Genomic DNA, 26,805 nt, shown 5'->3' on the forward strand with positions numbered 1-26,805 from the left:
GGTCCGTAAAATCCAGATGCCTTACATGGTCTGCTGTCCGCGGCCCCACAATTTTATTTTGACGATCAGTTATTTCATAAATGCACACTGGCTCATAATCATTCAGAATTTCACAACATTTTGTCTAAAAAAACTATTATTCAACACTATTGGAACTGTCTCTTTCTTGTGGCGGTATTCCAGTTACGAAAAATTTCCTGGTATTCATAATCTGTTGCCGGCCGCGGTGGTCTAGCGGTTCTGACGCTGCAGTCCGGAACCGCGGGACTGCTACGGTCGCAGGTTCGAATCCTGCCTCGGGCATGGGTGTGTGTGATGTCCTTAGGTTGGTTAGGTTTAAGTAGTTCTAAGTTCTAGGGGGCTTATGACCTAAGATGGAGAGTCCCATAGTGCTCAGAGCCATTTGAACCATTTTGAGCCATAATCTGTTCATGCCATGAGTTACTGTAAAAAGGTACCAAAATAGCTCAGTCCTTAGACAGACAAGCAGGAAAGCTTCACCTCCTCCCCCCCCCTCCCCCGACTCTCTCGTGCACAGTTAGAAAATTTCACAGTTTCGTTAGTAAGTCTAAAAAGAATACACCTTTACAGATAAATATTACCTAAATGAACTACACTGATGAAAAATGTTGCGCTGAACATATTATACGTATCGTTGTAGTAAATACACTATGTGAACAAAAGTATCTGGTCACCTGGCTGAAAATGAATTACAAGTTCGTGGCGCCCGCGATCGGTAATGCTGGAATTCAGTATGTTGTTGGCCCACCTTTAGCCCTGATGACAGCTTCCACTCTCGCCGGCATATGTTCAATCAGGTGCCGGGAGGTTACTTGGAAGCTTCTCGGGATGCAGTGTTGCACTGAGGAGTGGTATCGATGTCGGTCGGTGAGGCTTGGCACGAAGTCGGCGTTCCAATACACCCCAAAGGTGTTCTATAGGATTCAGGTCAGGACTCTGTGCAGGCCAGTCCATTACAGGGATGTTATTGTCATATAACCCCCTCCACCACAGGTCGTGCATTATGACCAGGTGCTCGATCATGTTGAAAGATGCAATCGCCATCCCCGAATTGCTCTTCAACAGTGGGAAGCAAAAAGGCGCTTAAAACATCAATGTAGGCCTGTGCTGTGATAGTGCCACGCAAAACAACAAGGAATGCAAGCACCCTCCATGAAAAACACAACACCGTAGCATTACCACCTCCAAATTGTACTGTTTACACACTCCGGCAGATGACGTTCAGCAGGCATTCGCCATACCCACACCCTGCCATCAGACCGCCACATTGCGTACCGTGATTCGGTACTCCACACAACGTTTTTCCACAGTTCAATCGTCCAATGTTTACGCTCCTTACACCAATCGAGACGTCGTTTGGTATTTACCGACGTGATGTGTGGGTTATGAGCAGCCACTCTACCATGAAATCCAAGTTTTCTCACCTCCTGCCTAACTGTCATAGTAGTTGCAGTGGATCCTGATGGTCTGGATAGATGTCTGCCTATCACACATTACGACCCTCTTCAACTGTCGGCGGTCTCGGCCAGTCGGCCTGTACGCTTTTGTGCTGTACGTGTCCCTTAACGTTTCCATTTCGCTATCACATCGGAAACACTGGACCTAGGGAGGTATAGGAGTGTGGAAATCTCGCGTACAGACACAAGTGACACCCAATCACCTGACCACGTTCGAAGTCCGTGAGTTCCGCGGAGCGCCCCATTTTGCTCTCTCACGATGTCTAATGACTACGGTGGTCGCTGATATGGAGTACCTGGCAATAGATGGCTGCAAAATGCACCTAATATGAAAAACGTATATTTTATGGGTGTCAGGTTCCTTTGATCACATAATGTAAATTACAAGCTGTAAAAAATTTCTAAAAATACTGGATGTGAAATAAAATCTTGATGTAACTTTTTATGTTAGCTTCTGTACAGTTGTTTTAGTACGATGCATAATGAAGAACAGATTTCATTGGCTCCTCATGAATTATTAATGTGAAATAAAATAGAAAAGGCTATAATGAAGAGCTGAGAAAATATCCTTTTCCAGGCGTCGCGGTCTTACTATAATTTTACTTCGCATTTCCTCACTTGATTTAGCCATTAAAGTCAACCTTACCAGCTGCGTCGTTTTCTGTTGACGAGGTAGCTAAGTCTGACAGTCTGCTTTGACTCATACTTAAAGATGAAAAGCTATAGCAGTCTATAGGCACAGGGACTAAAAAAGCTCCCACAATATTACTAATCAGCCACAGAAGACTTATTATCGAATTGTTTTTTTTTTATTTAGATAGCAGATCCCAGTTTGAGAAGCGAAAGTGCTGGCTGGAGTGATAGAAAAAATTAAATTATCCTCTCCACCTTTTTTGTTTGCTTGCTCCACTCTCAGGCATCGCTTCAGCACTCAGAAATCAGAGGACTTCTGTCAAATATCATATTTGCTATGCATCTGCTCGCCGACGTTTGATACCCTAAAATATCGTAAACTAGGAGCGTGAACACTGGTGAAAATGAGTGGGCTGTATAGGCGCCAGATGTGTTAACCAAGCGTTATTCTGACACATAAACCAAGTTAATAACAGACATCTGTTCGGTACTAGTAATTTCTTCATATTGCTACTTGCGATAGCAGCGAGCATTTGCAGTTGCGGACCGAAGGAAAGGCTTCTTCTCGTGGGCGGAAGATAGGAACGGGATGAGGAGGAGGACTCACAGATCTCTCCAGATAATTTTTAAAGCGTCCTCCCGTCTTTTTTTCTTTTTTTCCGATCTGTTTTTACGTGTCCTCTGTCGCTGCGCTCATGGAGAGGACCTATATCCCCACGGCCTTGGTACGACCCTGAGAATACGTCATATGCCGAAGTTGTCTCTGCTTACCACAGTGGTACCGGAATTTCAAAAGAACTGCTCGTATAGCTTCACCCACACAGCAGACTAGTTTGCGACACACTCCAGAAATGTGAGCTTTCTCTGGAATACGTGTGTAAACCACTTTATTTGCATTACTTGCCTCTAGAGCCAGGGCATTATCAAATGGTAAAACAAGCTTGGATTCATGCAGTATGATATCACTAAACATCCACAAAGGGGCAGCAAAACAATAAGAATAAGCAGCACCAGAATTTAGTTCTATATTTATTTCTGTTTTTCTCTAAAACAATACACAACAACCAATTTGTCCATTTAGGCTCAGATGCTTATCTGACAGAACTCTTTTTAATGTAGAAAATGACATTTCTACGTCACAACTGACAGCTGCATAATTAAGTGAAAAAATTTCGAACAAATTTAGATTAAGTTGAAAGTCTTCAGCATTTCTTGCCACGGAGAATATACTCTGCTCAAAATAATTAAGGAACATGATTTTGGGCGTCTGCCATACTCCATAGAATAATATGTTTACCTTTCAGAAATGAGGTACACGATAAAACATCATTATATCCTCGATCGTTTATATAAAAAGAACTGAAATGTGCTACAGGTATCGAAAACAAAGTGGAAACTGTCATTCTCCGCGTCATCCTGAAATTGAAATTTGGAAGCTTCAATAACGTGTATGTCCTCTGTGGTCGCTTATCACTGCGTGACACCTACGTGGCACGCTCCGTCTAAGTCTGCGGAGATCGCCCTGTGATATCCGTTCCTATTCTTCGACGAGAGCCCATGAAATTTCTTGGAGAGTCTGTGGTGGAGCATGACGACCACGAACACGTCTGTCAAACATGTCCCACACATGCACGATGGGGTTTGGAGTGGCATTCAACGATGGCAATTCCACTGCCTCAATGACGAGGCTTCCTGAGACATCCCAGCTGCTGCCCGTCACATAGCTCCTGGCATTAGAAGGTATTAGGGCGACAACCGTATAGAGCAGGCACCACGTGGTCCAACAGGATCAGTTCAATGTACTGCCTGGCGATATGGCGACCGTGGGCAACGATGCGTATGGCTGTCAACTCTGATTCCTACCCACAACATCACAAGGCTGGTCCCCGCACACGAACACGGCTATCGCCTTGCGTCACAGGATATCTGGACTCGTCTATGAATAACACGTTTCGCCAGCGACGAAATTGCCAGTTGACATAGGAACGGCAGAACAAAGAAGAATCCGGGAAAGTGGCGTGCTAACTCGCACGCCTACCCGTGTGGGTATCAAAAGTGGTTCAAATGGCTCTAACCGCTATGGGACTTAACATCTGAGATCATCAGTCCCCTAGACTTAGAACTACTGAAACCTAACTAACCTAAGGACATCACACATATCCATGCCCAGAGGCAGAATTCGAACCTGCGAGCGTCGCAGCAGCGCGGTTCCGGACTGAAGCGCCTAAAACCGCTCGGTCGCAGCGTCCGGCGTGTGAGTATCGATGCAACACACAGAAAAGCTACTATGATTTTGCGTTTGGTGCATATTACGCTGAATGGTGCTGCGTATGAAATTTAGCTAACATGTTGAATTTTTGTTTAGACTTTGGAGATCTGCCTCCGATTTCGAGAAAATGGATCCTATGTAGCGCGCTCACTTCCGATCTCACGCCCGCGAGAATGAGATACTCGCAACATCTCTCATATCTCCTTAACCGCTCGAGACATCGAAACGGAAATTTGGCGGATGATAGCACACAATTAGGAGAGTATTTTGCCAATTCTTAAACACACGGAACTTCCTTATCTATGGCGATATATCAGTACTTATACTTCCCTTTTTATTTATTTCACTCCAGTGACTAATTTTTTAAGAATTATCGACAGCTACCGAAACAAGAGCTTCCTAGTATGAAAATAAACAAGCAATTTCTTTTTTTATGTTACTGCAAACCGACAATATGAGGTTTTTCGTAAGCTATTGAGATCTCTGACTGCCAAATTACTTGTTTAATGAGGCACCCGTTTCGGAATTCTGTCGCAATAGCTGCTGTCAGATGAGCTTGGCAAATTACACTGTGACAAAGGAAGTACAATTAAACCAGTCACCAAGAGAAATCGGGCCGTTACTCACAACCGGTGATGCTTCTTCAAATGAGAAAAGGTTAACAACTCACACAAAAATAGATTGCCGGTTCTGTTGGAATTTTGGTCCATCGTAATTTTAACACTAAGCGACTGGAATGGAAACTTACCAAAGGATTTTATTCCTTGTCTTGATCTGAGCTGTATTAAAATAATGACGAGCGTTCCATCAGACGGAATGATAGGCACATGCCAGATACTGGTTACTCACCTACGGCTTGCCAAACTGACAATCTGTGATCGCTAATAAAATTTTTGCTATTGAGAAAAATAAACAATTGATCTGTCGCACAACACAATGGTCAGTGTATTGTCAGCAGTGGAGGATAATGCACGCGACAGGAATGCACAAGCTAGCCACGTGTGCTTCGTGTGTTGGAGTTCGAAAAACAATGTCATGAAAGTACATCTGCCTTTGTCAGCAGTACATTTCAGCAAATTAAATATATCTAATCATAACACTCTTTTAGGATATTCTTATTTTCGTAATAACACCGACCATTTTCTTCATTTGTGTAGCCTATTGTATAACTAGTTTATTGATGCTGACAATGTGCATGCAACACTTGAAATGCTTTTTCTCATCACGGTGAACCAATTAAAACATTATTATTTGTGACTGCTTTTCGACTGTTTCTAGCTTGCAGTGGAAATATGATGTTCACATGCATGTAGTACAGTGCGTCGTATTACATTATTACATCCATATCCAAGTAATCACAGTGAGACTTCTATACTTCAGATCTTGGACGCTTTTTACCAGGAGCACAAAGGGATCACACCTGTGAAGATTATCCCTTTCTAAATTTTTGTAACAGATCGTGCAGTTACGCCAGCATACTAGGCAGCGAGAAGATAACCTTGTTTTACTTTCCTGCCTTGCTTCTTAATCACATGATTTTATAATATTCCTTGCCTCCCTATTCACTACCCTCTGTCCCTTCTTGCGATCTGAAAACATCGCGGAGGCATATGATACAATTCCAGCGGCCAATGGCTCATCAGTTACTGAAGTATGCATTTTTCTTGACAGAAGAAAAACAAAACAAAATTAACTAAACTATACAGATATAAAAAACAGAAAAGTATAATGTACTAACGGAGAAAGGTAGAGCGTTTAAATGGCGAAAAACGAAACACTACCCAAATGCAATAAAAGGCAATATTTAACGTATGGGCAATACTACCACTGCTCATATGCACCGTTCCGATGTGAGCTTATGGCCGGGCTACTTTTCCGCTCTCCGCCTTAAATTTCCCACGGTGCTAGAGAGGCAAGCGCGACGCGCGGTGCGAGAAACTGTGCCTCAACCACAACACCGCGCGACCTGACGCAGGCGCGTGTCGCGTCCCAGTCGCGTCGCGTCGCAGTTTGCGCGGTCCCCTGTGAAGTTGCAAAAATGCGCGCTGCGCTGCGTCGCGCCACATGCGCTATACGCGTCTCAGTTTGCGCCTAGCCTAAGAGATGCGATTTGATTACAGAACAACAGCCTTTCAATCCGTTTGCTGTAGAGTTCTTGAACATATTCTCAGATCAAATATCATAACTTTCCTGGAGACTGGAAAGCTTATTTCCACGAATCAGCACTGTTTTAGAAAGTATCGCTCGACGAAACTCAGCTTGGCCTTTTCTCATATGATAAATTACGAGCTATGCATGAGGTGGAACAGGCAGATTCCATATTTCTAGAGTTCGGAAAACCATTTGACATGATCCCCTATTGCATATTCTTAACGAAGTTACAAACATGTGCAATAGATTCCCAGATAAGTGAGGGGCTCAACTAAAAGAAAACAACTGTTCATGAGAGAGAAGTGTATCGTCAGGACTGTCCCATAGTGCTCAGAGCCATTAGAACCATTTGAAGGTGTCAAAAGTTAAGCGACTTTAGGAGGATACGAAATTTGTAGACAAAATTTGTAGTTGATCTGATGAATGGCAGCTAGCACTAAATTTATAAAAATGTTAGTTCATGCGGGTGTGGAGGAAAAACAAACCCATAATATTCGGATACAGCATTAGTAGATTCCTGCTTGGCACAGTCACCTCGTTTACATATCTGCTCGTAACGTTGCAAAGCGATATCAAAGGGAACAAATAAGTGAGGATTGTGGTATGGAAGGCGAAAGGTCGACTTCGATTTATGGGGAGAATTTTGGGAAAGTGTGGTTAATTTGTAAAAGAGATCGCATATAAGACGTTAGTGCAAGCTATTCTTGAGTAATGCTCATGTGTTTGGGATCCACCATACGTCGGATTAAAGGAAGACATCGAAGAATGTCAGAGGTGGGCTGGTAGATTTGTTACCAGTAGTCCTGAACAGCGTGCAATTATTACGAAGATGCTTCTTAAAGTCAAATGGGAATCCTTGGAGGGACGACGACGTTCTTTTTGGGGAATACTATTGAGAAAATTTAGAGAACCGTGAAGACGTAGTGGACCCAATGTTAAGAGTCAAACAGACCTGTGTAAGACTTGGAATTAGACGAGGGAGAAGGGACAAATAACCATCTTTTGGAGGTTCGACAATCACTGGGCAAAATAGCAACTAAACCATTATGCAATTGGTGTGTATAATCTTTGGGGCTACATACACACCATGAGACTTTCGGAAAAATATAACCCGTATAATTCCGACGAAATCAAGGGCAGATAAATGAGAAGCTTATCACGCAAAACTTTTAACGTCTCATGAATCCACGTTGCTAACATACAGAAGAATGGAAAAGAAACTGGAGGAGCTGTACGTGACAATCGGTTTACCTTTAGGAAAGGTAAAGATAAAGAAAATTTTTCTTAAGAAAAACCAAGACACTTTCTTTGGACCTGACGACCTAGAAGAAGCTTTCGAAATTGTAAAACGGTGCAAGATTTTCCAAATAGGAAAACACGGGTAATATACGAAATGTACAATAGCGAAGGAGGAACAAGGACGAAACTGTTGAATTGAAAACGGTGTAAGAGAGGGATGCAGTCTTTCGACGCTTCTGATCGCTTCATAGATAGAAGAAGCAATCATGGAAACAACAGAAAGTTTCATGAATAAAATTAAAATTCGGAGTGAAAGGATAACAATGATAAGCTTCGCTGTTGACATTACTACCATCAGTGAAAATGAAGAAGAATTACAACATGTGATGAACAGAATGACCAGCCTAATGATTACAGAATAATGATTGAGGGTAAGGCCAAGAAAGCCTAAATTAGTGCGGAGTAGCCGAAATGTGAACAGCGATGAACTTAACGTCGAAGTAATTGGTGATACGACGTAGACAAAGTTGAGAAATTCTGTTAAGTTGGAAGCAACATGACACAAGATGGACGAAAGAAGGAGAACATAAAAAAAACAGAAAAGCACAGGTAAAAAAGCGTTCCTAGCCAAAAGAAGTCTACTAGTATCAAACATAGGTCTTAATTTGAGGAAGATATTTCTGAGAATGTACGGTTGGAGCACAGCAGTGTATGATAGTGAAACATTGATTTTGGGAAAACCAGAAGAGAGGAGAATCGAAGCGTTTGCGATGTAGTACAGTCAGGGTGAACAAGAACTCCATCGACAAACTCTAAGAGGTTGGTCACGAATACCTTCTGAGTATTCTGGAATAAGGGACCTACGGTCTCTGACAGCTCGTTATAGAGTTACTGCATTTGATTTGTTTTTTTTTTTTTTGTTTTTTTTTTTGTTCAAATTATCACTGTATCTGTACTCCACTTTGCAAATTTCGACAGTATGTGCTCTCTATCTTGTTTGGAAAACAATTTGCACTAATCACTAACGGTTCTTGCTATTTTCGTTTTTTGGTCATAAGTCTTCTGATTGGTTTGATGTAGCCTGCCACGAATACCTCTCTTGTGCCAATCTTATTTCAGAGTAGCACGTGCGTCGTATGCCCTCATTTATCTGCTGGATGTATTCCAATTTGTGTCTTCCCTACAGTTTTTACCTTCTGCACTTCTCTCTAGTACTATGGAGGTTATTCAATGACGTCTTAACATATGTCTTATCATCATGCACCTTCTTCTTGTCAGTGTTTTCCACTTCTCAAACATATTATGTTCCTTTCTTTCGCCGATTCTGCTGAGGACCTCCTCATACCCTATTTTATCAGTCAACCTAATTTTCAGCGTTCTTGTGTAGCACTACATCTCAAACGTTTCGATTATCTTGTGTTCCGTTTTTCTCACTAGTACACTTCTTTCGGCCAGGCATGCCTTCTCTCCCTGTACCAGTCTGATTTTTATGTCCTCCTTGTTTTTTTTTCATTGCTTCATTGCTTCCAAGGTAACAGAATTCTTCAACTTCGTCTAACTCGTGGCCACCAGTTTTGATGTTAAGTTTATCGCCATTCTCAGTTCTGCTACTCCTCGCTGGTTTAGACTTTCTTATTCTATGCTAATTAGACTTAATTCTCTGTAACAGATATTGTAATCCTCTTCACTTTCATTGAGGATAGCAATGTCATCAGCGAATCTTATCATTGATATCCTTTCATCCAAGTTTTTATACCACTCTTAAACATTTCTTTTATTTGCGTCATTGCTTCTTCAGTTTATAGATTGAACAGTAGGGGCCAAAGGCTACATCACTGTCTTATACTGTTTTTAATCCGAACACTTCGTTCTCAGTGTTGCAATCCTTTTGTTCCCTGTATATCACCCGCCTTTCCCTGTAGCTTTCTCTTATTGTTCCCATAATTTCGAACATCATGCACCATTTCACAATGTCTGAACGTATCTCGATTTTTCTTCAATCATCTGCCTCTCTGGTGCCTTTACCTTCCCTAAAGCGAAACTGAAATTCATCCAACAGAGTTTCAGTTTTCTTCTCCATTCTTCGCATCTATTTGCCCTTGATATCTTCGGAACTATGTGGATCATATTTTTCCAAAAGTGTGACGTAGCGTCACCAGTGTCATAGATTCTATCCAGTGCTTGAAGAGTCGCTTGATTGCCCCTTGCCCCACTGATTTTATAATTTTCAATGTAATGTTATCTATCCCTTCTGCTTTATTTGATATAGATTCTCAGAGCTCTTTTAAACTCTGCCTCTAATGCTGGATCCACATCTCTTATCCGACTCAAACTTCTTTTTCTATCACGACATCGGACAAGTTCTCCCCATCGTAAAGGCCTCCAATGTACTCTTTCCACCTATCCGCTCTTTGCTCTAAATTTAACAGTGGAATTCTCATTACACTATTAGTGTTACCAGCTTTGCTTTTCATTACTGCAAAGGTTGTTTTGACTTTTCTATACAGTATTTTGAGTCAGTCCTTCCAACGACCATTTCTTACTCGATTCTTCACATTTTTCCTGCAGCCATTTCGCATTGACTGCCTTTAATTTCCTATTTATTTCATTCCTTGTATTTCCTCCTTTCGTCCTTTGATTGAAGTATTTCTTCTGCAACCCTTGGTTTCTTTGGAGTTACCTACCTTGTACCCATTCTGAGTGCCCAACATCTATGACTGCCCCTTTTAGAGATCACCACTCCAGCTGAACTGCCTATTATGATATTCCTTACCACAGTATCCACATCCTTCACAGACTTCAAATACCTCTCGACATTCCTCAGTACTTAGGTATCCCACTTCCCTCCACACTGATTCTTCCGTATGATTCTCTTAAACTTGAATCTACTCTTCATTGTTACTAAATCGTGATCTATGTCTACATCTACTCCTGCTTAAGCCTTACACTACAGTATCTGATTTCAGAATCTTTGTGTGACCATTATGTAATCCAGCTGCAATTCTCCCGTGCCTCTGGGCCTTTTCCAAGTATACCTCCTACTCTTGTGATTCTTGAACAGAACATGCACTATTACTATCTAATATTTTTTGTAGAACTTCTTTAGTCTTTGTGCTGTGTCATTCCTACAGCCTAGACCATGTTCTGCCGCAACCCTTTCATCTATTACTTTCCCTACAACCGTGTTCCAATCCCTCATGAGTATTAGATTATTATCTCCATTTACTTGCTGAATTCCCTGTTCACTATCCCCACATACTTTTCATGTCTCTTCCTCCGCTTGCGAGGTTTTCACGTATACCAGAATTCTTGTTGTCGGTGTTGGTTTGTTGTCTGTGTTGGTTTGCTGTCGAGTCTGGTGATAACAGTCCGATCACTAAACTGTTCACTGTTGCTCACTCTGTACCCTGTCTTCCTATTCGTAACGAATCCTACTCCCGTTGTAACATTTTCTGCTTCTGTTGATATTACCGCATATTCGTCAGATCAAAAATCATTTTCTTTTCATTTGACTTCACTGACCCTCACTATATATCTATATACAGGGTGAGTCACCTAACGTTACCGCTGGATATATTTCGTAAACCACATCAAATACTGACGAACCGATTCCACAGACCGAACGTGAGGAGAGGGGCTAGTGTAATTGTTTAATACAAACCATACAAAAATGCACGGAAGTATGTTTTTTAACACAAACCTAGGTTTTTTTAAATGGAACCACGTTAGTTTTGTTAGCACATCTGAACATATATACAAATATGTAATCAGTGCCGTTTGTTGCATTGTAAAATGTTAATTACATCCGGAGATATTGTAACCTAAAGTTGACGCTTGAAACCTCCGACGTTCAGTTGCGTGTTGTAACAAACACGGGCCACGGTCGGCGAGCAGCATCTGCAGGGACATGTTTACGATGACGACCGTGTTTACGAGTGTGGCTGTAGTGCACTGTTGTGGTTTGGTCTAGCTGTCGCAGTGTCCGCATGTAGCGCTTGCTGCTATTGTTATTCTGCATTCGTCTCCGCACGCAAACCAACTGTAGTACACCGTGTTACTAGACGTCTGTGATAGTGTAGTGTTGTAGGATCTGTGACCATGGTGTATCCAAACTCTGAAAAGGCGGAGATGATACTCATCTATGGCGAGTGTCGACGAAATGCAGCTGAAGCCTGCAGGGTGTATGCAGAACGGTACCCGGACTGAGAGCATCCAACGTGCCGCACATTGCAAAACATCTACCGCCAACTGTATGCAACATGTATCGTCGTAGCACGCAAACGGGTTCGTAACAGGCCCGTCACAGGAGAAGCGGGTGCAGTTGGTGTGTTAGCTGCTGTTGCCATGAACCCACACATGAGTACACGGGACATTGCGAGAGCCGGTGGACTGAGTCAAAGTAGTGTCATGCGCATACTGCATCGTCACCGCTTTCACCCGTTTCATGTGTCGCTACATCAGCAATTACATGGTGATGACTTTAATCATCGAGTGCAATTCTGTCAATGGGCATTAACAGAGAATGCGTTGCAGTTCTACCTGTTTACCGATGAAACGGGTTACACAAACTACGCGGCAGTGAATCTACGGAACATGCATTACTGGTCCGTGGACAATCCTCGCTGGCTCAGACAGGTAGAGCGACAACGACCGTGGACTGTAAATGCATAGTGCGGAATCATTGGCGACCACCTCATTGGTCCTCACTTCATTGCAGGGACCGAAACAGGTGCAACATACATCGCGTTTCTACAGAATGATCTGCCAACGTTGCTCGAAGATGTCCCACTGGAAACGCGTCGACGTATGTGGTATCAGCATGATGGTGCACCTGCACATTCCGCAATGCACTAGGCTGACCCTTGACAGGATGTTCGACGGGCGTTTCATAGGACGTGGAGGACGCATAAATTGGCCAGCCCGTTCTCCTGATCTTACACCTCTGGACTTCTTTCTGTGGGGTACGTGAAAGGAGAATGTGTACCGTGATGTGCCTACAACCCCAGAGGATATGAAACAACGTATTGTGGCAGCCTGCGGCGACATTACTCCAGATGTACTGCGGCGTGTACGACATTCATTACGCCAGAGATTGCAATTGTGCAACAAATGATGGCCACCACATTGAACATCTATTGGCCTGACATGTCGGGACACACTCTATTCCACTCCGTAATTGAAAACGGAAACCACGTGTGTACGTGTACCTCACCCCTCATGGTAATGTACATGTGCGTCAGTGAAAAAGACCAATAAAATGGTTTTAGCATGTGGACGTAATGTGCTGTTCCAGTCTCTTCTGTACCTAAGGTCCATCACCGTTCCCTTTGGATCCCTACGTAATTCGGTGCTCTCCGATACACACGATCGAACAGCGGAGGAGTGGTACTCAAGCGTAAACTTTAGGTTACAATATCTCCGGATGTAATTAACATTTTACAATGCAACAAACGGCACTGATTACGTATTTGTTTATATGTTCAGATGTGCTAACAAAACTAACGGGGTTCCATTTAAAAAAACCTAGGTTTGTGTTAAAAAACATACTTCCGTGCATTTTTTTATGGTTTGTATTAACCAATTACACTAGCCCCTCTCCTCACGTTCGGTCTGTGGAATTGATTCGTCAGTATTTGATGTGGTTTACGAAATATATCCAGCGGTAATGTTAGGTGACTCACCCTGTATAGCCTTAGCATTTCCCTTTTCATATTTTCCATGGCGGGGATGCTTGATAAGAAACAATAAGACACAGATAAACAAGAACAGGGGTTTATTACGACCACAGTAGAGAGATATAATAACAAACTCTTCTCAATAAAAATGAATACAACTTCCCAGACACTAACAGGCATAAGCCTGGACCATCCAGTGAACAAACAGTGGGACTTGAAGGCTATGCCACTGATAATCCCTACCGACGGAGGTCGAGCGTTGGGTGTAGCTGTCCGACAGGTACGTCTCGGGATATCGCTGGAAAATCGTAGGTCACGTCGCGGAGGCTCCCGACCTGGTTCTGACTGATGGAATGCTAAGAGCCGCCACATGAATTGGTCCAGAGCTACGATGGTGCGAACTGTTGACGTGTTGGCTAGCGTCGCCCTATGTAGCCAGGGAGAGGAGGAGTTCGTGCCGATCCAGTTCCGCACACGTGACACAGCGTAGGAAATAGGCCTCCGGCACGGAGGACCTCTGGTGACTCGTCCTACCATCTGTCGCCCTAGTTGTGAACGACGCAGTCCGGGGAGGCACCGCCTTGTACGTATGCAAACACGTGATGCTTCAGTGTCTGAGGGGTTGCCGATTCCTTTAGGCAAACGATGTGTACATGGAACCTAAACTCTAAACTCCTTCCGCACAGGCCATGAAGGCCCAAAGGTACCGACTGGCCGGCGTGTCATCCTCAGCCCACAGGCGTCACAGGACGCGGAGATGGAGGGGCATGAGGTCAGTACACCGCTCTCCCAGCCGTATGTCAGTTTCCGAGACCGGAGCCGCTGCTTCTCAGCCAAGTAGCTCCTCAGTTTGCCTCACAAGGGCTGAGTGCACTCCGCTTGCCAACAGCGCTCGGCAGACCGGATGGATGCATGGAACCTACCATGTTGAAACTTCTCATATTCCACGCCCCAATTCGTAGAACGTTAGCATTTCGCTTGTTATTCAACCTTTTTCCTATGGTTACCTTCCTCTTCGCAGTCCCCTCCTGGAGAACCGAATGGTGAACTAATCCAGAATCTTACGCCAATGGTGAGATCACACAACACACTTTTTAATTATTGCGTTCTACACCCTCATGCCGGTGATCATAACTGAGTCTCCTGCCTTTGAGAGGTAGTTTAGCATCACAAGGAAAAAAGAGTGCACTGAACTTCTGCCCGCTCCTCCGCCCTCTTTGATATGAGCATCTGCAGAACAAGGATGCCTCTTCAGCCGCCTTTGAAGATGATTTTCATTCAAAATTTAAGCAGTGGCTGGGTTAGAACCTGGAATCCATACGTTTTTATAACCATTCAAAGACGCTACCCCCTCTTTTTTTAATTTTAAACCTGTTTTAATGTGTTCTTTTATAAATACACATAGAAAATTACTGACATACAGAATCACCAGTTTTGTAAAATGTACAATTCACTTATCATAAAAATTATTTTTATGTTCTTTATGACTGCAACTATCCCCGCAACTTCATGTACATAAACAGTCCGCCCCCGGTAGCTGAGTGGTCAGCGCGGCAGAATGTCAATCCAAAGAGTCCGGGTTCGATTCCCGGCTGGGTCGGAGTTTTACTCCTCTCAGGTACTGGGTTTTGTTTTTGTCCTATCATCATCATTTCATCCCCATCGACGAAGTGGCGTCAGATCGAAAGACTTACACCCGGGGAACGGTCTACCCGACGGGAGGCACTAGTCACACGACATCTACATATACAAATATACAACATGTGAAGGAGGACACTGATATTAGAGGCATCCGATTGAGCTTTGTCGTTGAAGAACTGTCCATATGGTCCAACACAAGTAGTCCACACATTATAAAAAGCAAAGTGGATGTTAATCCTTCCACTTTATGTACTGACAATTAACACGATCCGTCATGAATGCAACCGGTCTCGAATGACCATATTCATCCCTTGCCGACCCAACACTAGGCGGTTTAACAGTTACGTCGTAAATAATAGCTCCTTTTACCAGGAAATATGGGACCAGCGCAAGAGAAAATGTAACCGTTGCAGACGGTTGATGAAACTCTGATGGTCAATTTATTTTTTAAGTTAGGAGCTTCTAAGACATAAAAATGTATCCTATACATGAATTCCATCGTTATTTTCGAAAAATTATTCCCTCTGTCACCATTTGTTTTTTTACAAAAGACAACTCAACCAGTAACTTTCATATCTTGCTACTTTACATCTTCACTCATACTCACAGGGGACACGCGTACGTATCGGTGAAACAGTAACCCTAGACCATGTGTTCAACCTCCGGCAGGGCTACGAATAGGCGGCAATGCTGTGACTAGTTGCACGTTAACAATTATTCAAAGCAGTAGGGACAGATTTAGTGATGAGTGATGGACCTAGTGTGTGGGTATACAGAATGCGATGGGGGAATAGCACAGCGACGATATGATGAGTTTTTCCTGCAGACGGCAATCTTATCTTTGTATTTTTGCATTTGTTCATTGGCGGCTACGAGAAACCGAAAACTTCCGTGTTATAATTATTGCGTATTGCAGTTATTTCCGTTGATAAGATGTTATTTTCACATAAACAAAGGTGACTGCGGTAACAAACCGAATGAATGATAATTACATTATTATGATATTTAAATTATTATTACTCTGTAACGAGCCGCCGGAGACCGTGGATCCATTGTACCAAAATAATACTCAGAAGGTATCCTTGAACAACTTGTGAAAGTTTGTTGGTGGAGTTTTGTTTCAACCTTTATAATTAGTCTAACGAGTTTATTATGATATTATTTTAGTTTAAGGCAAACTACGAAGTGTTTTATTTCGTTTTACATGTTACGTGAATGTCATGGAAAGCTAGCGAGTGCTGAAGGCTATAGTTTCTGCAGCACAAGTTATCGAGTAGTCCTGCTGATCGCCGGTCGCCCATTCCGACGGGAAGCCTGAAGCTGTAGCACATCTCTTGCGGAAGTTATGATATGAGAATGAAAAAATAAGAATGAACTTTGTGGTAAGGTACATCTTTTAAAATGTATTCAGAGTCTTCTTGGACACTATAGAATCAAGCCCATTTCTTTTTTTTTAGAATCAGTCAAGACTTTTTATTACGTGGCCTACTGTTGTACATTGTTGTTGATAATATATATACTTAAAGCGTTCATGAAAAATAATTGAATGATGTGTCTCATATAACTCTCTCACCTAATATACTTCCGAGACGAGGCACACAGGAAAAACGCAATTGGCCAGTGATGCACCTATATTAGGGACTCACATAATGGACAGGACAGCACAATCGATAAATGCAAACAAACATCACTTCAACATAAAGTTTTTTTATTATTATTTTTTAGTGGCCCATGTATGTTTTTTTCTACGGAAGTGAAAACTAGACGTGCAATTAGTGATGACAGACTTGGTTTCACTGCTCTATAACTTTCACCTTTCGGAATGCTTCGACTTAAAATAATGGAAACGGTGCCACAGTTTCTGCTGTAGTGCACAGAGCAGGCTTCAGGATATTGCAGGCAGCCCGCACTACGGCAAAGACTGTGGTACCGTTTCCATCATTTAAAGTCGAAATATTCCAGAAGGTGTAAGTTTTAGAGCAGCAAAACCAAGTCTGCCATCACTACCTGCACCTCTAGTTTTCATTTCCATAGAAAAGACGTACATGTGCCATTTAAAAAACAAAAAAATACATAACTTTTGGTTGGAAGTGAGGTTTGTTTACATTTATAGAGTTCATTCCCGCCACCCTGACATAGTTCCATCCCTGGTCAATTGCGTTTTTCAAATTTTGTTTCTTTCCGGAAATAACATATGAGTTGGCAAAGTTAGATGGGATACACTGTATATCTAACAAGATGATTATTTCAATTGTGTCTAGTATAAAATTTTAAACAATTGATTAGATTTATTAGAAAAAATATTTTTGACGTTGAGAAGTGCTGTAAGTCAGAAGCATATCTCTGGCATTATAATACTTTGGCGACGAGTATTTACATAAGAATATTTTTGTGTTTCCCGTGTAGGGATGAGATACAAACCGTTTGTTGGTGAATAGTTTATGTTCAGATTATCTGTGAAATAATTCTAAGGTCTATTAGTGTTGGAAAACATTAATTTCAAATTTAGCTGCTAGCGCAGAAGGCAAAGATTCGCCAATATTGTTGATTGCTCGGAGGTTTAAAAAGGGGGTATGGCTCTGCAGACTTACGGTGGTACATTGCCTTAAAGACGGAGCCGCCTTATTAGATGCCGCTAACCATTAACAGACTACTGTCTGCCATTGTATTTTGTTCTTAATTTCTGTTCTGTGCACGGGTTTTCTTTTTAAATAGAATATGATAGAGTGCTTTCGTGAATAATATAGAGCCAAGAAAGCATTTTCAGATGTTTGTTCTAGTCTTATATGCATATTTGATCCAGTAATATGGCTCATTTTGCCTTATTTTTGTTATTCGTTTCGAATAACCAGGGAGCGAAATATGTGATGTGAAAAGGCCGCGTTCATAATCCAGCATTTTCCGTAATAATGTTCGGCCTGTGTCCTCTTCTTGAAAATGATGAAGACGTATTTTGCTACATTTGGTCAGTTTCCCACATTTTCTTCTCGCAGTGTACACGCAGGAAACTTTTCGAGTTGGACTGGCGCGAAATCTAAAGTCAAGTGACAGAAATGAAACCACTGCAGTAAAAGTAAACAGCGCCACCAAAATTCATGTACCGTATATAAAAGAAAATATCGCTTAAACGAGTCCACTTATGAATGAAATGTCATTCCTTTACGCTTTAGACTGTAATGAGAGTAAGTACACGCGTATATGACATAAGGTGGAATTTTTTATCTAAACGCTTCCGCCAGAAGCTAATGTTTGGGGCAACGAACATGGCAGACGTCGACTTCAAGTTTGTTACGTCATGACAACTCCCCTTATTATACGTCGATGGTTGAGTGCCTAAACAGCATCGCTGGTCATCTGGGAGACGTAGAAAATCAATAACTGGATTTAGATTTACAGCTACTAAAATTAACTGTAGAAAAGAAATGTCCTTTATATACTATATTTCTCACCAAATGATGCGAGCCTGCAGATTTTCACAAATTTATTAAAATACAGTCAAATTGTATCAAGCGTCAGACTAATTTGTGGTATCGACGGGACAGAACACGATCGTAGCATCATAAACTGTATGATGCACCGAGAACCGTAGGGGGCTAAAGCACAGCATCGACGGTTTTGAGATTGTACCATTTATGTATGCTCCTGAGGTGTATTGACCTTATGATGACCCTGCTTTAATCAGTGCTGTACCCCATATACCCGCTATATACATTTGCGAAAAGGTGTCTTGTCGATTTCTCTGATATTCACATGCGTAAAGGCCCAAAGCACAAATTTTCATTGCTGTAGCAATGCTCACTCACTACGCTGGCGTCCATTTCTTCATAAAAATTGGAAGCTCTTGAAGGAATGCCCCACCATTCAGATCCATGTTTTCAGCGTTCCTGTCTGTAAAATCGATTCTGAGAATTTCAGAACCCTTAAAGAGCGCTACGACGTCATCACCAAACCAAAATTTGACGTTTGCGTTAAAAATATACATTTCAGAAATTGTGCAATGATGAAGTTTTCGACAGGTTGCCATGAACTGTTGTTTAAAGGAACTTATTTTTCACTGGATCCTCTGAAGGTCACCATTTTCTTTTAGTCACATCGAGGGATACCATAATTTGGTTTTTCTCCACAGTTTGAACATGCCTTGCAAAATGTAGAGCCCAAGTACGCAGGTGGAAGGAAAATATCAAACATGACTTTTTAAGACCTAAAAGAATCCATTATATCAGACTTGAAACACATAGATTTAACAAAAGTAGTAGATTTAATTCCCAAAGAGAACAGCAGTTTTACATGAAAATGAAAATTATGACAATGAGGAGAATGTAGCATTGGGACAGGTCATAATTGTGAGTGCGGTGCGTTCAGTTTCATTTCTGATTCTAGGTTCGCGCTAATAATTACAAATTACACAACAGTAAAACATACACTTTTGTCATTAGACTATTGGCTAAAATTTTGTGGATTAACGTTATTAATAATAATCCTAAATATTAATTAAAATTTCATAACATAAATTGGGTACATTATTTTTTCTAGGAATTATAGGAAGTTGATTGAAAAACAAGTCAAACTTATCGCAATCATACCCTCCCACACATCACTATAAAAAGCTCTATCTATGCACGAATTTTGAAAGCTTCGAGAGGCGTAAGACTTACAAAAGAAAACATTTTACTTATCTCCGTTATCTCGTTGTTGTTGTTGGCTCCAAGTCTTGTCTTGCAGTTGAAATTTTGATTGAATGTTCTGGGTTCCTGAAGCAGAAATACCTGATGAAGATTTGCCTGTTGCTACGAATTTCTTTTTATTTTATCCCATTCTTCTAAATCACACCGATTTTACAATTTTCACTTCTATCACGCCACAAATTACATTATTGGTGACACAATCAAAAACACGTATGATTACATCAGAGGCATGTCCACTACTACTCCTAACTTGCTGCAGTACTAACCATATTCGAAAGAGTTAACGAAGCAAAATAGTTTACAAACTTTCTTGACACAAAAAGAATCTTTACTAATTTAAATCATTATTTTATAAAGGAGCCCAGAATTAAATATAAATGGAACGGAATGACTTAACACCTGTCTTTTTAACCTTTAAATCTAAAGGGGGTGGAAGGGTGACCCTATAAAGTGAACATTTCAATTACAATGGGTTTATTAATTAACCACAAGAATATAATTTAAAATTTGACAGATGCCACTCGGGCAAGATTATTTAAAGAGACATTCATTACATAAATCATAACCAAGTTAATAAATAACTTTAACAACAACACTAGTTAAGACATTACTTAAGACCCTTTCGGTTGGGCTGAGTGACCGAGCGGTTCTAGGCGCTTCAGTCCGGAACCTCGCGACAGCTACTGTCGAAGGTTCGAATCCTGCCTCGGGCATGGATGTGTGTGATGTCCTTAGGTTAGTTAGGTTTAAGTAGTTCTAAGTTCTAGGGGACTGATGACCTCAGATGGTAAGTCCCATAGTACTCAGAGCCATTTGAACCATTTTGTAAGACCGTTTCAATTAACATTACATGCAGCCCACGATTTCCCATCAAATTTGACAGAAGCCACTGAGGCTGACTATAACAAACAACTCTGAACAATGATAAATGTGTAACAACAGCAAAAAGGTCGAAGCTTGTAAGTCCGAACTGAGAGACGCAATACTTAACTTCGCCGGCCGCGGTGGTCTCGCGGTTCTAGGCGCTCAGTCCGGAACCGCGCGACTGCTACGGTCGCAGGTTCGCATCCTGCCTCGGGCATGGATGTGTGTGATGTCCTTAGGTTAGTTAGGTTTAAGTAGTTCTAAGTTCTAGGGGACTGATGACCGCAGATGTTAAGTCCCATAGTGCTCAGAGCCAATACTTAACTTCGAACCAGGACGTGGCTCCATCTGCAATCCACGTCGAGTAGGCCACCAAAATGTGAACCAAGCACACTCTACCAAAGAGGAACACACGGGACCAAGCGAAGTCCACCGCCCGTAAGCCAAACTTGCAATATAAAGGGAAGCCCTGTGCTTCGGTTGTTCTCTGCTTCAGCTCACTGAAACACAGACCACACCCGACAACAGGAGGCAGAAAACTTTTCTTAACTTTAACATTTAAGAGTGACCAGTAAATTAACTCTATAAAATCAAGGCTAAATAACAACTAATTTCACCCGCGAGTGCTACCTTTAAATAAAACAGTACGTGATTAAAAAAAACACTAAGATTGGGAAATGAACTGTCTCACGGAACCGACACTCACTAAAACTTAATGACGCATATACACCTATACTATTCGGAAGCAGAGCACACGCTTAGTAGGAGGCCTCAAATGAAATAGAACAAGCGTCACATCACACGTCGTGGAACGTCTTACTGAACCAAGAGCGAACACAATCACAGTTAACGAAGCGCTCCCAGTAATTAGCGTACTTAATTGGGTGTCTTCATACTGGGACGATTTTGCGAAGATACCAGACCATCACTTCGCAAGACGATAACAGCGTGCCCCTCCAAGGAAGCAGGCACATCCACAGTTCACGAGGTTGCCGGAGAATGCACAGCGCCGGCCAACTCCAGCCGTCTCCAGCATAACCACGTGACAACCGCCGCCCGGCCTCAGGCACGACGTCTTCGCTTCTGTGCGCCAGCCAATCGCCGACTCGCGCAACGACGCGTTTCGTTCTCAAGCGTTGTGTCCTCTCTTTACTCGCGGTCGGCACTCCCTTATATCGCGAGCCGGCCCAAGCCCAAAGACAAACCTCTGCACTAGGAAATCGATCGTACTCATTTCAGAGATACTACTGGCGCCAGTCCCGCCACGGCTCACTAATGCACTACTGGCCACTACAATCGCCACCACGAAGATGTGCTACAGACGCGAAATATACCCAACAGGAAGAAGATGCTGTGATATGCAAGTGATTAGCTTTTCAGAGCATTCACACGAGGATGGCGCCGGTGGCGACATCTACAACGTGCTGACATGAGGAAAGTTTCCAACCGATTTCTCATACACAAACAGCAATTGACCGGCGTTGCCTGGTGAAACGTTGTTGTGATGCCTCGTGTAAGGAGGAGGAATACGTATCATCACGTTTCCGACTTTGATAAAGGTCGATTGTAGCCTATCGCGATTGCGGTTTATTATATCGCGACATTGCTGCTCGCGTTGGTCGAGATCCAATGACTGTTAGTAGAATATGAAATCGGTGGGTGCTGGATTCCAACGGCCTCATATCACTAGCAGTCGAGATGATACGCATCTTATCCGCATGGCTCTAACGGATCGTGCAGCCACGTCTCGATCCCTGAGTCAACAGATGGGGACATTTGCAAGACAACAACCATCTGCACGAACTGTTCGACGACGTTTGCAGCAGCATGGACTATCAGCTCGGTTACCCCTGAAACTGCATCACAGACAGGAGTGCCTGCGATGGTGTACTCAACAACGAACCTGGCTGCACGAATGGCAAAACGTCATTTTTTCGGATGAATCCAGGTTCTGTTTACAGCATCATAATGGTCGCATCCGTGTTTTGCGACATCGCGGGAAACCATCATTGGAAGCGCGTATTCGTCATCGCCATACTGGCATCACTCGGCGTGATGGTATGGAGTGCCATTGTTTACACGTCTCGGTCTCCTCTTGTTCCGGTACTTTGAACAGTGGACGTTACATTTCAGATGTGTTACGAACCGTGGCTCTACTCTTCATTCGATCTATGCGAAACCCTACATTTCAGCAGGATAATCCACGACCGCATGTTGCAGGTTCTGTACGGGCCTTTCTGGATACAGAAAATATTCGACTGCTGCTCTGGCCAGCACATTCTCCAGATCTCTCAGCAATTGAAAACGTCTGGTCAATGGTGGCCGAGGAACTTGCTCGTCGCAATACGCCAGTCACTACTCTTGGTGAACTGTGGTATCGTGTTGAAAGTGCATCGGCAGCTGTACGTGTACACGCCATCCAAGTTCTATTTGTCTCAATGCCCAGGGGTATCAAGGCCGTTATTACGGCCAGAGGTGGTTGGTCTGGGTACTGATTTCTCAGGATCTATGCACCCGAATTGCGTGAAAAAGTAATCACATGTTGGTTCTAGTATAATATATTTGTCCAATGAATACCCGTTTATCATCTGCATTTCTTCTTGCTGTAGCAATTTTAATGGCCAATAGTGTAATTAACGTTAGATTACACAATTAATAATATGAATTTTAAGTATACGCTACCAGATATTTCCTAATTTCAAATATTTTTATTATAAGTGTAGTTTTAACTGCACATACAGGGAACTAACAAATTAATTTCTTTTTACATATTTTAGCATGAAACATAACACATCGTTAACAAAATCATATGAAGTTCATTCAGTTCATACACAAAAATCGATAGTATACATGGTATCGGTTATCTCTGTTTAAAAGAAAGCGTTGTTAGAGAAAGGTGACCCATTATACTATGAGACTGGTGGTTTATCTGTAAATGCAATTTTTACAAATAACCATAGTTCTCAAAACTTTGTAATTATGCTTTGGCCAGTTATTGTTCTCGGTACCCCACGTTCCTCTTCATCATTTCATAAGCAAAACTGAGCCTTTTCACATTAGAATGCGCTCAAGCACCCTAATAAACGTCTCCAGCGCAGAAAAAAATGTATCTTCCTCAGCGCGGGAAATGAAGCGAGGGCCTTGCTATTGGCAGAGAGCTGAGCTGCAGCACCTGTCCCGAGGCGGGGTGAGAGACATCTTCTTCGGGTCGGCGTTTTGTCGTCGTCGTCGTTCCTACCGCGCCTTCCGGCGGACCGCGCCGCGTGACAAAGGAGGAATTTAAGGCGCCGGAAACGGGGGGCAATTTACTGGCCGCCACCGCTGCACTGTCACTACGGCCCCCACCCCCACCTCCCACCCCCTCCGAAAACCTCTCCTAACTCCTCGTCCAACTTTTTTTTTTCCTCCCCTTTCTGTTGCTTTCTCTTACCTCGGCGCAAGTCCCGTTTCATATCTGTGGATTTATAATCACAATTTCGAGTCCTCTTAAGTTATGCAAAGTGAATGTTCTTTCTGCATTTCAAAGCGTGTAAATCTTGGTCCCCTGCCCCCCTGCGTGCAGTGCCGCACTGCCGCCTTCGCAACCCTCTTGTTTTTGTTCGGGCCGCGCGGCGCGGGGAGGCTCGGGTGTTGTGTTACACAAGTTGCGCGCTTCCAGGCCGCAACCTCACTGCGCGCGCGGCGGCTGAATATAAAACGGGCCGCGGACATGATAAACATGACCCACTCTAATTGAAAGGCCGCTGATGAAAGCGAGGAAAGCAGGCGCGGGCGGTAAGGAGAGAGAGCGAGAGAGGGAGGGCCGGAGGGAAAAACAAACCCTGCACAGAGTTCGCAGCCGCGCTGCTCCTGAGCTGAAGGAAAAGTCTCGCTGCACGCGCCGACGCTCCGTTATAAACTACAGGGGCGACTTTGTACCGGAGAACGCTGGAAAGCTGGCAATTACATACCAACGAAACGTACCAGCTGAGTGAGACTGTTTTCCTGTACACTCTAGAGTCACGATAATGTTATGATCGCTCACTGGGCATGACACAGGAAGACTCCCCCACGTAAGTCATCACCTGGTTCTCAGTAATACACTCGAGTTTTGTACGTCTTGTTGACACGAAGTAACGGAAGCCCAGCAGATTCGTGTAGGAAATCGAAGCACACGCGCTTAAGTTTTGGATTCATGCTTAACCAGACACCTATCCAGTACAGTGGTTTAAATAGATATTGCATACGAGGTTTGTCCGGAAAGTAAGTTCCGATCGGTCGCGAAATGGAAACGACAGTGAAAACCAGAAACGGTTTATCTGCAACACTTAGGTACACCTTCCACCTACTTCTCTACATAGTCGCCGCTCCAACTTCAAATTCAAATGGCTCTGAGCACTATGGGACTCAACATCTTAGGTCATAAGTCCCCTAGACCTTAGAACTACTTAAACCTAACTAACCTAAGGACATCACACACACCCATGCCCGAGGCATAATTCGAACCTGCGACCGCAACAGTCCCGCGGTTCCGGACTGCAGCGCCAGAACCGCACGGCCACCGCGGCCGGCGCTCCAACTTCGAGTGTTGTTGTAGTGTTGCATCAATGTTCCAATATCCTCGTCATAGAAAGTAGCCGCCCGTGCTTTAGGTCAGTTATCTGCACTGGTCTGCAGCTCGCTGTCTGTGGAAAAAATTTTGTCTTTATAGCCAGCGGTTCTTGTGAGCAGAGATGAGGCTCAGGGGGAGCCAATTACGGTCTATATTGTGGGTGATCAAACACTTCTCTTCGGAAACGTTGAAACAGCGACTTCATTGCCCCTGCAGTGTGCGGCCGAGATTTGGCATGATGAAGGAACTGCTCGACAGTTGTGTTCTGTGGGCTGCATGACACATGCGAAATCTCTAACCAGGCCCTCACACTTGGCGGGAGACGCTATTCCCTACGCATCTTTACGTGGTCTCTGTTCGCTCAGATTTGAAAAGAGCCGTGCGACACGGTCGATGGGCACACTAGAGACACTGCCCAACACATCTGTGCAAAGCTTTACCGTATTTTCCCAGTAGTTTCCATTTCGCCACCGATCAGAACTTACTTTCTGGACAACCCTCGTTTTCCTTTATTGTCAATACTGAACAAGACAGAACAAAACTGGTTATTTTCTTATTTTGTTGTTGTCGTCTTCAGTCCAGAGACTGGTTTCATGCAGGTCTCCATGCTACTCTGTCCTGTGCAGCCTCCCCATCTCCCAGTACCTACTGCAGCCTACATCCTTCTGAATCTAGTGTATTCATCGCTTAGTCTCCCTCTACGAATTCTACCCTCCACGCTGCCCTCCAATACTAAATTGGTGATCCCTTGATGCCTCAGAATATGTCCTACCAACCGATCCCTTCTTCTAGTCAAGTTGTGCCACAAATTTCTCTTCTCCCCAATTCTATTCAATACCTCCTTATTAGTTATGTGATCTACCCATCTAATTAATCTTCAGCATTCTTCTGTAGCACCACATTTCGAAAGCTTCTATTCTCTTCTTGTCCAAACTATTTATCGTCCATGTTTCACTTCCATACATGGCTACACTCCATACAAATACTTTCAGAAACGACTTCCTGACATTTAAAACTATACTCGATATTAACAAATTTCTTTTCTTCAGAAACGCTTTCCTTGCCATTGCCAGTCTACATTTTATACCCTCTCTACTTCGACCATCATCAGTTATTTTGCTCCCCAAATAGCAAAACTCATTTACTAATTTAAGTGTCTCATTACTAATCTAATTCCCTCAGCATCACCCGACTTAATTCGACTACATTCAATTATCCTCGTTTTGCTTTTGTTGATGTTCATCTTATATCCTCCTTTCAAGACACTGTCAATTCCGTTCATCCGCTCTTCCAGGTCCTTTGCTGTCTCTGACAGAATTACAATGTCATCGGTGAACCTCAACTTTCTTATATAAATATAAACTTTCTTATACAAATATAAATTTTCTTTGAGACATATGAGTCTCAACTTTATCTATGATAATGACAGAAGCTGAAGGAATGAAGTAAAATTTGTCTATAGATCTTACACATGTCTCAAGGAAAATTTATGAGACCTATAGATTATCTGTTCCCGAAACACAGGCAGTATTTCCCAGTTACGTACAAAGTTAGAGTGCTACTCCAATATCGAAGAGCC

This window comes from Schistocerca cancellata, chromosome 2 (genome assembly GCF_023864275.1).
Source record: "Schistocerca cancellata isolate TAMUIC-IGC-003103 chromosome 2, iqSchCanc2.1, whole genome shotgun sequence".
Taxonomy (NCBI): domain Eukaryota; kingdom Metazoa; phylum Arthropoda; class Insecta; order Orthoptera; family Acrididae; genus Schistocerca; species Schistocerca cancellata.